The sequence below is a fragment of the Sapajus apella genome, unplaced genomic scaffold (genome assembly GCF_009761245.1).
Source record: "Sapajus apella isolate SASKATOON/1434 unplaced genomic scaffold, GSC_monkey_1.0 scaffold51, whole genome shotgun sequence".
Lineage (NCBI taxonomy): Eukaryota > Metazoa > Chordata > Mammalia > Primates > Cebidae > Sapajus > Sapajus apella.
In genome coordinates this window covers 862,692-875,269 of record NW_022436991.1, presented here as the reverse complement: position 1 = coordinate 875,269, position 12,578 = coordinate 862,692, and positions in this window count along the sequence as shown.

Sequence of the window (12,578 nt, the reverse complement as noted above, 5' to 3'; positions counted from 1 at the left end):
AACAGACTTGAAACTCACTTAGCAGAAATCCCACACTGCCTCCCTAACCTGTCTGCACTTAGACAAGTCACTTACCTCCCCAAGGCTTAATCTCTAGATCTGTTAAAATAAAGATAATGAGTGCTTCTCATGACTGTCAAGGATATGAACAACAGAGAGACACTGAGAGATTGTCACAGACCAGACAAGACTAGGGAGCATGATGATTGCATCCAGAGTGATGCCGTAGCTGGGACCCTGGAGCAGAAGGAGAACAGCAATGGAATAACTGGTGAAATCCAAATAAAGTCTAGAATTTGGTCAACAGCAACTTAACAATGTCAATTGCTTAGTTTCAACACATGTACCACGGTAGTAGAAGATGTTGGCAATGGAGAAAACAGGATGGTGGGAATACTGGAACTCTCTGCATTATCTTTGCAACTTCTTTATAAATGTAAAACTATCCTAAAATTAAAAGTTTATTTTAGAAATAGGAATAATATTACCTAAGTTTTACAGATATCATGATGAGTAAGGATAATACCATCAGTAAAGTGCTCAGTATGTAATGGATACCTAACAAAGAATAGCCATTTTTAGTTCTTTGAGGAATCGCCACACTCCTTTCCACAATGGCTAAGCTAATTTACATTACCACCAGCAGTGTGTAAGTGTTCTGTTTTCTCCACCACCTGGACAGCATCAGTTATTTTTTGACTTTTTAATAATAGCCATTCTGATTGGTGTAAGATGGTATCTGTCTGTGGTTTTAATTTGCATTTCTCTAATGATTAGTGATATTAAACATTTTTGTATATTTGTTGGCTACGTGTATGTCGTCTTTTGAAAACTGCTCATGTCCTTTGCCCATTTTTAATGGGGTTGTTTGTCTTTTGCTTATAAATTTATTTAAGTTCCTTATAGATACTGAATATTAAACCTTTGTTCATTGCAGCACTATTCACAATAGCAAAGACGTGGAGCCAAGCTAAATGCCCATTGGTGGTAGACTAGATAAAGAAAATGTGGTACATATACACTGTGGAATACTACGCAGCCATACATAAAAAGAATGAGATCATCTCCTTTGCAGGAGCATGGATGGAGCTGGAGGCCGTTATCTTTAGCAAACTAATGCAGGAAAAGAAAACCAAAAACCAAATGTTCTCACTTGTAAGTAGGAGCTAAATAAGGAAAACCAATGGGCACAGAGAGGGGAACAATAGATGCTGGAGCCTACGTGAGGGAGGAGGATTGCAGGAGAGAGAGGATTGGGAAAAATAACTACTAAGTATTATGCTTAGTACCTGGGTGGCAAAAATGGTCTATATGCCAAGCTCCTGTGACACAAGCTTGCCTGTATTAACAAACCTACACCCTGAACCTAAAATAAAAGTTAAAAATAAATAGAAGAAGAGCTGTGTTGGAACTGGCTTTGCCTTGGGCAGGGGACATCTTTCCTCACACCCATCACTGCATCAAACAGTAAGTAGGTGCAGTAGCTTTGTGTCACACCCTGAGCTCCTTTCTTCCTTCTCCCCATTCTGAAAAACCCCCTCCCAAGCAGAGAACAGCAGAAGCCTTCCCACATTGATACAGCAAATTTTGAGTGGCTTGGATCAAGATTTATTGTCAACAGCCCAGTACATAACAGCTGCTTGCATTTCTTATCCCCCCATCGCCTCTTGAATGTCAAGTCTCTTAGCCTAAAGAACATCCTTCATTTGGCTGTGCTTGTTTTCAGAATTATTTTTTGCACAGTTTTATCTCTTCGGCCCACCCATCCTCTACTTCGGTCTTTCTATGTAGGAGACAGATAAATGTCAAACATTACCTAGTTAGAGCCAATGTATTTGGTTCACATAAGCTTGTCCATAATTACTCTCCTGGTAGAGTCCTTCCATGTTTTCTTCTGCCTGGCCTTTGGCTCCGTTTTGTAAATGTGTAGTAACCAGAAATGAATTTGTCTCCTTTCAGTTCCTTTCTAGATTCTAGCTAGAGGAGATGACATGCCAACATCATTCTAGAGCCATTTTTTTCCTCTTAAAAGTGTGTTTCATAGATCCTACCCTTGTTCCTCATTTATAGTCTGTCCTAGGTAGACTAGCTGAATAAATTCAGTGCTCACAAAGTGCACATTTGTCACCAAAAGGTGACAGCAAAAGCATCATCTCAGTGAAAAAGCAGGGGGAGAAAGAAGGCCAGAGGGCACTTCCTTCCCCATCAATGTAAGAGTGATGAGGCGCCTTAAAGAGTCCATTCTTGGGATTTGTTTCAAAGACAAAGTCAACCATAACTTTCTGATTTTATTTTTCTATTAGTGTTTGTTTTGCTTTGAATACATCTGTTTTGACGATGCCACCATAAAGCAACAATTTATGCCCCGAGTCGACACTGATTTGTCACCGAACCACGTTAAATATGATCTCCAGTACAGCTCCTTTCAGACATCACCCCATCCCCGCCTGCTGGGCTTTCTTTAGAGAGAATAGAAAAGTGTCAAAGCACAGCTGAGGATTTCAGCGTGGCATGGGCCGGAATTTGTGTCCTGGTACGTCTACCCACCTGGCATGAAGTCTCCAGCAAAGTTCAGAGAAGAGTAACATCTCTGAACTGAGAGCTTAAACTCAGGAATTGGCAATGCCAGCATTTCTATCTAAGCTGAAAAAGCTAGGGATTTACAAAGCAAAATCTTCTCCTCTCTGATCTTCCTGATACCTTCCTGCCAGAAACTCAGCTTCCACCATGCTTCCTCAGACACATCTCTCCTATCTCTCTGACAACTGGCACAGCCAGGCACTGAGTGGCATCTGTATGAACAGCCTGCATAAACTGCATGCTGTACCCTAGCCTTCACTCCAAGTGCCTCTCCAGTAATAACTTGTTAAATCCTCCTAATAATTCCAGAAGGTAGGGACTGCTGTTATTCCCATTTTACAGATGAGAAAACTGATGCCCAAAGAAGGTAAGGAAGCTGCCCAGAAACGCACAGTTAGGGGTGATGGAGAGAGGATTTGAATTCAGGCAGTCTGCATGCATTCTTCCTTGGAAAGCCTGCCCTGAGCTTCAATTTGGGAGTCTCACACTGTGGCATAAAGTGAGATGAAGGCAAGGAAGGTAAATTCCCTAGCATGCTGGAAAGCAAGCAAATCAATGTCTGCACAAGGCAAGCAACAGACAGGGAAGCAAAATCTTGGCTCAGAAAGAACTTTTTAAAAAAATTGTTTTGATCGGTATAACCAGAGGGAAATTAAAGCTGTACCAAAAGCCCAGGCTGAGTACAATCATTACAGGAAACATCTTCTTCCCCTTTGGTATCAAGCAAATTAATAGATTCAAACTATGACAAATTCCACAAATGTCACTGTAGAATAAGTAAGATTTTTTTTCTTTATTTCTTCTAAAAAAAAAAAAAAAAAAGGTCGGGGGGAGATACATGTACAGAACGTGCAGGTTTGTTACACAGGTGCACATGTGCCACAGTGGTTTGCTGAACCTATTGACCCGTCCTCTGAGTTCCCTCCTCTCACTCCCCAACCCCCAACAGGCCCTGGGTGTGTGTTGCTCCCCTCTCTGTGTCCATGTGTTCTCAATGTTCAACTCCCACTTATGAGTGAGAACATGCGGTGTTTGGTTTTCTGTCCCTGTGTTAGTTTGCTGAGGATGATGGTTTCTATCTTCATCCATGTCCCTGCAAAAGACATGATCTTTTTATGGCTGCATAGTATTCCATGGTGTATATGTGCCACATTTTCTTTATGCAGTCTATCATTGATGGGCATTCAGGTTGGCTCCATGTCTTTGCTATCGTAAATAGTACTGCAATAAAGATATATGTGCATGGGTCTTAATAGTAGAATGATTTATATTCCACTGGGTATATACCCAGTAATGGGATTGCTGGGTCAAATGGTATTTCTGGTTCCAGATCCTTGAGGAATCACCATACTGTCTTCCACAATGGTTGAACTAATTTACACTCCCACCAACAGTGTAAAAGTGTTCCTATTTCTCCACAGCCTCTTCAGCATCTGTTGTTTCCTGACTTTTTAATAACCACCATTCTGACTGGCATAAGATAGTGTCTCATTGTGGTTTCGATTTGCATTTCTCTGATGATCAGTGATGTTGAGCTTTTTTTTACGTTTTTTGGCCGCGGAAATGTCTTCTTTTGAGAAGTAATTATATCCTTTACCCACTTTTTGATGGGATTGTTTGCCTTTTCCTTGTAAATATGTTTCCGTTTTAATAAGGTAAGATTTTGAGTCTCCCTAAACGTGTCTCCCTTTGCACTGTTCCCTCTGCCAGAAGTACCTTTCTTCCCCTTCCCATTTAATAGGCTTGCTCTCACCCTGAAGCCCCAACTGAAACATGGCCACTTTATGCCCCCAGCCCCCTTCTCTCTGCTTCCAGAAGACTCTGGCTTTACCTCCTCAGTCGTGTTTGTCATGCTTCATAGTGCAGGGACCACAACTTACTATGCCGCAAGATCATGTAAGCAAACAAAGTGGATGAGGCAGACAGTAGGGAGTAGTGGGGAGCAGGTCAATAAGATTTGGCTCTGTGTCCCCATCCAAATCTCACCTTGAATTAAAATCCCCATAATCCCCAGGTGTCAAGGGCGGAACCAGATGGAGGTAACTGAATCCTGGGGGTGGTTTCCCTCATGCTGTTCTCGTGATAATGAGTGAATTCTTATGCGATCTGATGGTTGGATAATCATCTTGCATTGTCTCTGCTTTCACTTACTCCATCCTGCATCCCTGTGAAGAAGGTGCCTGCTTCTCCTTTGCTTTCTGCCATAACCATAAGTTTCCTGAGGCCTCCCCAGCAATGTAGAACTGAGTCAATTAAAGCCCTTTCCTTCACAAATTACCCAGTCTTTGGTATTTCTTCATAACAGTGTAAGAAGAAACTAATACATATAAGGACTGAAGAGAATTTGCCTTGCTACAGGGGGGAAACACCACTCAGCGCCAACCAATTATTGCCATGTGTGAGTACTAGTCGTAAATTGCCGAATGTGATATTTTTTAAGGGAAACCAGTGATCCATATATATGGGAAAGATCCCTTAATTTTTCAATGTTGGCATCTGAGTTTTTAAATGTTTTAAACCCTGTGCAGGCCATCAATAACCTGTGCCTACTAGTTACTTGCTTGTGTGCCTTCCTCTAAAACTAAATATTGAGACTCTTAGAGGTTTGACTGTAGTTAAGAAATGTTCAAATCCTGGCTCTGCGACTTGCCAGGCTGAGCAACATGTATGTAGTACATTATTTAACTTCTCTCAATGTTCTCATCCTTCATAAATTCATAATAATGCCTACTCTGTAGAGTTTCTCTAGAGTAAGTCCATTAGCCAATATGAATAGCTAATATGAGGTTGGCACAAGATAAATGCTCAATAGCTTTTAGTCATCAACATTCTTATTGTCATCACCATCATCATCATCACTGTAACATCACCACTGCCATCATCATCTCCACCATTGTCCACATCATCACTGCCATCGTGTCATCATCAACATCATCAATATCACCACGATTATCATGGTCAACACCATCACATCACCATCATTGTCCACATCATCACCATCCCTGTTATCATCACTGTCAACACCATCACCATAATTACTGTCATCATTGTCAATATCAGCATCACCATCACCATCATTACCATTGTCAACACCATCGCCATCATCACTGTGAACATCATTATCACCATCATCATCATCACTGTTACCACCATGGTCAGCAGCAGCAGCAGCAGCAAAAGCAGCAGCAGCATCAGTGTCACCACTAGCATCAACATCATTACCGCCATCATCATCATCATCTTTGTATCCCCACTACCTAGCACAATGCCTGTTATATAACAGGCTGTGTATTCAGTGTTTATTAAGTTGAGAAATAGTATTAATATTTGAATGGAGGGCTACAATCACAATATTGAAATAGGAAGTTAGAAAACTTCCAATCTGTTACACGTCTCCCAATCTCTTCAAGGTCTCCAAGGCAGTTTGGCTCTATGGTCAGATGTATTTCCAGGTAATTGAGTAGAAATATGTTTGTGAAACACAGCTATCTCTAGAACTTGGACCTGTTATAATTCTCTCCTAATAAACCTGTAGGTGATATGATAGAGAATTAACGAGCAATATGCCTAGCTAAAATACTCACTTTCAGACTTCCTTACAACTCAGGGTAGCTAGTGATACAGTTCTGGCCAATGAGATATAGATGGGTATCCCTGAGGAAGCTTCTCCTTCTCCACGCAAAAGATTCTCAAGGAGAAAGTGCTTTTTCCCTTACCCTTCATCCTTTTCCCGTCCTCCTGCCTGGAATGTACAAATCACACCCAGAAGTACAGCAGCCATCCTGAGAGCTTGAGGACAAAAACCAACCACAAAAGGTTGCAGAGCAAGAACATAGAAGGAGCCAGGTCCTGGGAAGACTCCCTTGAGCAGCTGTTACAGTTAGTTCAGCCATAAAGCTTGTTTTGAATTTATTTCAATGTAACTGATATCACAGAGAACAATCTGGGAATAGTACAAATTTTATTTTTGCTTGCAGTAATTTCATTTGTGAAAAACACTAGATGCATGTAGAATATGGAACTCAACTGAACTGAGCTGTGTAGGAATTAAAAAGAAGGGCACACACTTGCATGCACACACACACCTCAAACATTTACCCACTACTTCAGTTCACCATGTGTGTGATGAACCACACCCATCTATATCTGGCATCACAACTTTCTGTCTCATTTCAGATAAGAATCTTTCCACCCCTTTACCGTAATTTGTAAGCGGCAACCCTTCCAACACCCATTTCCACAAGCAAACATCAGGTCATTTTCAAGGTGAAGTGCCATATTTATTGTAGTATTTATGTTATTGCTCAACCGTTTAACATGTATAAAAATATGCCACTTTTTAATTGGACTTCCATCTTTTCTTATTTTTATGAGTACATAGCAGGTGTATATATTGATAGGGCACATGAGATACCCTGATACAGGTATGCAGTGCATAATAATCACATCATGGAGAAAGGGGCATCCATCCCTTCAAGCATTTACCTTTTGTGTTAGAAACAATCCAATTATACTCTTTTAGTTATTTTTAAGTGTACAACTAAATTATTATTGACTGTAGTCCCCTGCGGTGCTATCAAATACTAGGTCCTACTTTCCATCTTTATTTTGTACCCATTAACTATCCCGACTTCCCCCCGACACCACAGCCTCTCCTGTTACCCTTCCCAGCCTCTGGTAACCTGGACTTTCTTTTGTTTGTGTGTCCCTGATGAAGTTTTTAAGTGGTGTGCCCAATCCCGTTTTTCCATTAAGCTTGAGGTTTTTCTGTTTCTGGCTTTTTGTGGGGTTTTTGTTGTTGTTGTTTTGAGACAGAGTCTCATTCTGTCGCCCAGGCTGGAGTGCAGTGGCGCAATCTCAGCTCACTTCAACCTCCCAGGTTCAAGTGATTCTCCTGCCTCAGCCTCCTGAGTAGCTGGGATTACAAGTGCCGCCACCACACCCAGCTAATTTTTGAATTTTTGGTAGAGATGGGGTTTTGCCATGTTGACCAGGCTAGTCTCGAACTCCTGTCTTCAGGTGATCCACCCAACTCGGCCTCCCAAAGTGCTAGGACTAAAGGTGTGAGCCACCTCATCTGGCCAAGCTGGAGGTTTTTATTGTGCAATTTTGCATAATGCTGTGGTTCTGAGTGCCTATGTCCTGTTACAGCAGAACTCACTGTACCCGCTTGGACTGCTTAGCTCTGGGCTTCTTGTCACATGAAAAAAAGTTGGTGTTTAAACCTCTATTACCTACAGCTATACATATCCCTGATTGATACACTGATACGTAAAATCTAGGATTAGAACTTCTGACATTTGACAAGGTTGACAAAGAATCTTATTTGGGCTATATTTAGAATACCAGATTGCACAGCCCAAAGGTTAAAGGTCTCCCTGAGTAAGTGTCCCTCCATATTCCTTCCCCACACCACAAGTGCCAATCACATGTGAGTGGGGGACCACAGTGCCATGTCAGAAAGTGGGAGAAAGTGATGTGAGGACTTCAGAAGCTATCGTAATTTGGAATTTATAAAAATCCATGTGAAAGCTTTTCTTTTTTTTTTTTCACCAGGCCTGGCTAATTTTTGTGTTTTTGTTTTGTAGAGATAGGGTCTTGCCGTATTGCCCAAGCTGGTCTCAAACTCCTAAGTTCAAGTGATCTGCCTGCCTTGGCCTCCAAAGTGCTAGGATTACAGATGTGAGCCTCTGCGCCCGGCCTGACTCATGTCTTTGCTATTATGAATAGTGCTACAATAAACATATGAATGCAGGTGTTTTTTGGCAGAATTATTTATTTTCCTTTGAGTATACACACAGTAATGGGATTGCTGGGTCAAATGGTAAATCTTTTTTTTTTTTAAGTCTTTTTTTTTATTGCATTTTGGGTTTGAGGGGTACATGTGAAGAACACGAAAGATTGTTGCATAGGTACACACATGGCAGCGTGATTTGCTGCCTTTTCTCCCTTCACCTATATCTGGCATTTCTCCCCATGCTATCTCTCCCCAACTTCCCACCCCCTGCTGTCCTTCCCATATTTCCTCCCAACAGACCCCAGTGTGTAATGCTCCCCTCCCTGTGTCCATGTGTTCTCATTGTTCAACACCTGCCTATGAGTGAGAACATGTGGTGTTTGATTTTCTGTTATGGTGTCAGTTTGCTTAGAATGATGGTTTCCAGGTTTATCCATGTCCCTACAAAGGACATGAACTCATCGTTTTTTATGGCTGTGTAATATTCCATCGTGTATATGTGCCACGTTTTCCCTGTCCAGTCTATCATCGATGGGCATTTGGGTTGGTTCCAGGTCTTTGCTATTGTAAACTGTGCTGCAGTGAAGATTCGTGTGCATGTGTCCTTATAGTAGAACGATTTATAATCCTTTGGATATATACCCAGTAATGGGATTGCTGGGTCAAACGGAATTTCTATTTCTAGGTCCTTGAGGAATCGCCACACTGTCTTCCACAATGGTTGAACTAATTTACATTCCCGCCAACAGTGTAAAAGTGTTCCTATTTCTCCACATCCTCTCCAGCATCTGTTGTCTCCAGATTTTTTAATGATCACCATTCTAACTGCCGTGAGATGGTATCTCAATGTAGTTTTGATTTGCATTTCTCTAATGACCAGTGATGATGAGCATTTTTTCATGTTTGTTGGCCTCATGTATGTCTTCTTCTGTAAAGTATCTGTTCATATCCTTCTCCCACTTTTGAATGGGCTTGTTTGTTTTTTCTTGTAAATTTGTTTTAGTTCTTTGTAAATTCTGGATATCAGTGATGTGAGGACTTCAGAAGCTATCATAATTTGGAATTTATAAAAATCCATGTGAAAGCTTTTCTTAAGTGCGTCTTGGGTGAGGGCATTTTATGAGGCCCATGTTATGGGGTGTTGCAGTTCTTCCCAGAGCAGTGAGGGGCTCTCCCTGGTTGATTCAGCGAGCTTGGGGGTTTTCCTACTATTGACGCTGCCACTTGAACAATTACCTGCAGCAGCTACTAGTGACCTAAGAAAGGGGTCAAGAAGGCTTCTAATATGGGCTTTCCTTTGAGGTTCAATTTTTCAATAATACATTGAAAAAGCTGTGTGTGGGCCGGGCACAGTGGCTTACACCTGTAATCCCAGCACTTTGGGAGGCTGAGGTGGGCACATCACAAGGTCAGGAGATCGAGATCATCCTGATTAACCCAATGAAACCCTGTCTCAACTAAAAATACAAAAAATTAGCCAGGCATGGTGGCACAGGCCTGTATCCTCAGCTACTCAGGAGGCTGTGCCAGGAGACTTGTTTGAACATGGGAGGCAGAGGTTGCCATGAGCCAAGATCACACCACTGCACTCCAGCCTGGGTGACAGAGCGAGACTCCATCTCAAAAAAAAAAAACAAAAAACAAAACAAAGAAAGGAAAAATAAAAGAAAAAGCTGTGTGGGAAAAGTAATTCACAGAGTGGCACCTCACCCCTTTGCTCTCTACCACACATCCTGATAGCTGGGTTATCTAGCCCCATTTAGGCTCCCCTGATCTGTGGCATCTTCCTGGTCTCCCCAAGCCAGAGATGCCCCCCAGCGAGTATTGGCCTGAGCACCAATACTTATTTTTTACTGCTTGATATGGTTTGTCTGTGCCCCTAGACAAATATCTTCCTGAATTGTAGCTCCCATAATCCCCATGTCACGGGAAGTAGCCAGTGGAAAGTAATTGAATCATGGGGTGGGTTTTTCCCATGCTGTTCTCAAGATAGTGAGTAAGTCTCACAAGATCTGATGGTTTTATAAAGGACAGTTTCCCTGCACACGCTCTCTTGCCTGCCACTGTGTAAGAGGCGCCTTTGTTCCATCTTCACATTCTACCACAATTGTGAGGCATGTGAAATTGTTAGTCTATTAAACCTCCTTTTCTTTGTAAATTACCCAGTCTTGGGTATTTCTTCATAGCAGTATGAAAATGGACTAACACACAGCTCTTACATGTTTCTCACTGGGAGAGGAATAAGATGCGTAGACATTTGGAATTTCGTAAAAATGGTAATGTCCGATTTTTATGTTCTTTCTTCTCATTAAGCTATGTTCACCTCTTACACTCCTTCCTGATGCGGCTCCTAGTGAGTGCTTTTACTACATAGCACTGGCATTGAGTACATTCTTGAGTTTAAGCCACCATCCCCATGATCTGGCTTTAGACCTCTTTTACCCTCCTGAACGAAACCTCCTACCCACTACGCAGTAACTCCCTCTTCTCCTTTTCTCATCAGCCCCTTGCAGCCTCTCATCTACTTTCTGTCTCTATGAATTTGCCTATAAGTGGAATCATACAGTATTTGTTCTTTTGTGTCTGGCTTATTTCACTTACTGTAATGTTTTTAAGGACCATCGATGTTGTAGCATATGTCAGAACTTCATTTATTTTCATAGCTAAATAATATTCTATTGTCAGTATGTAATACATCATGTTGATTCGTTCTTCCGTTAATGAACATCTAGGTCATTTCACCTTTTGGCTATGAGCATTGGCTTACAAGTATCTGTATGAGTCCCTGCTTTCAATTCTTTGGAGTATGTACCTAGGAGCAGAACTTGTGGTTCATAGGGCAATTCTGTGTAGCTTTTTGGGAAACCCCCAATCTTTTTTGTACAGCAGCCACGCCATTTTACATTCCCACGAGTAATACACAAAGATCCCTGTTTCTGTAATTCTCACCAAAGCTTGTTATTTTTGTTTTTATTAGCGTCATCATCATTGTTATTCTTGCCATCCTAGTGGTTACAAAGTTGTATGTCATTGTGGTTTTGATTTGCATTTCCCTATTGACTAATGACTTGCAATCGTTTCACATGTATTTTGGCCATTTGTATATTTTCTTTGGAAAAAGTGTCTATTCAAACTTTTTGCTCATTTTTGATTGAGTTGTTTGGAGAGAAATATTCTTGATGTTATCCGAGTCCCTGGATTCAACCATACCTGAAATCTAGCCTTTTTCAGTCACAAGAATCAAGAAACGTTCTTTCTTCTCATTAAGCTGTGTTCATGATCTCTTGCAACCAAAAACTCCTGACAGATAAGTCTGGGGGAACAAACCTGGATTCAAATCTACTACTTAAGTCGCCAACTAGTAGCCAATAAAGTGAATTGCACCTGCAGGTATGTTTATCTCTGCCGGGATATTTTTTTTAAGTCACCAACTAAGTGGCCAATAAAGTGAAGTGAATTGCACCTGTAGGTATGTTTATCTCTGCCAGGATTTTTTTCTTAAGTCGCCGTCTAGTGGCCAATAAAGTGAATTGCACCTGCAGGTATGTTTATCTCTGCCAGGATTTTTAAAGTCGCCGTCTAGTGGCCAATACCGTGAATTGTACTTCAGGTATGTTTATCTCTGCCAGGATTTTTTTCTTAAGTCGCCGTCTAGTGGCCAATAAAGTAAATTGCACCGGCAGGTTTGCCAGGATTTTTTTTTTAATGGCCAACTTTTTTCTTAATTAAGGCATTTCAATCAAAATCTGAAGAATGACAATGAGGTGGGGCTGACCAGGAGCTGCCTCCTTGAGTCATATCAGCCAGTCTCTAATTTATTCAAATCCTGCCTGCCCCATCTTATTCATGCATGTTTCCTGCCTGGCCCCTGCAGGCTTTTGAGTTTGCATCCCCGAGCTAAAAGACATGCAGATTTTGCCAAGTCCCTCCATAGTTCTCTTAATAGTTAAAGTGAGATTGATAATAATAATACATACATACATACTTTGAATATTATTATGTGGTTTAGGTACCAAATAATAACATTAATAGCTGAATTTTTATCATTTTTGGGGAGAAGACAGAGTTTCACTCATCACCCAGGCTGGAGTAGAATGGTGTAATCTCAGCTCACTGCAACCTCTGCTTCTTGGGTTCAAGTGATTCTCCTGCCTCAGCCTCCTGAGTAGCTGGGATTACAGGTGCACACCACCATGCCCAGCTAAATTTTTTTGTAATTTTAGTAGAGACGGGGTTTCTACCAAACTTTTGTTGACCAGGC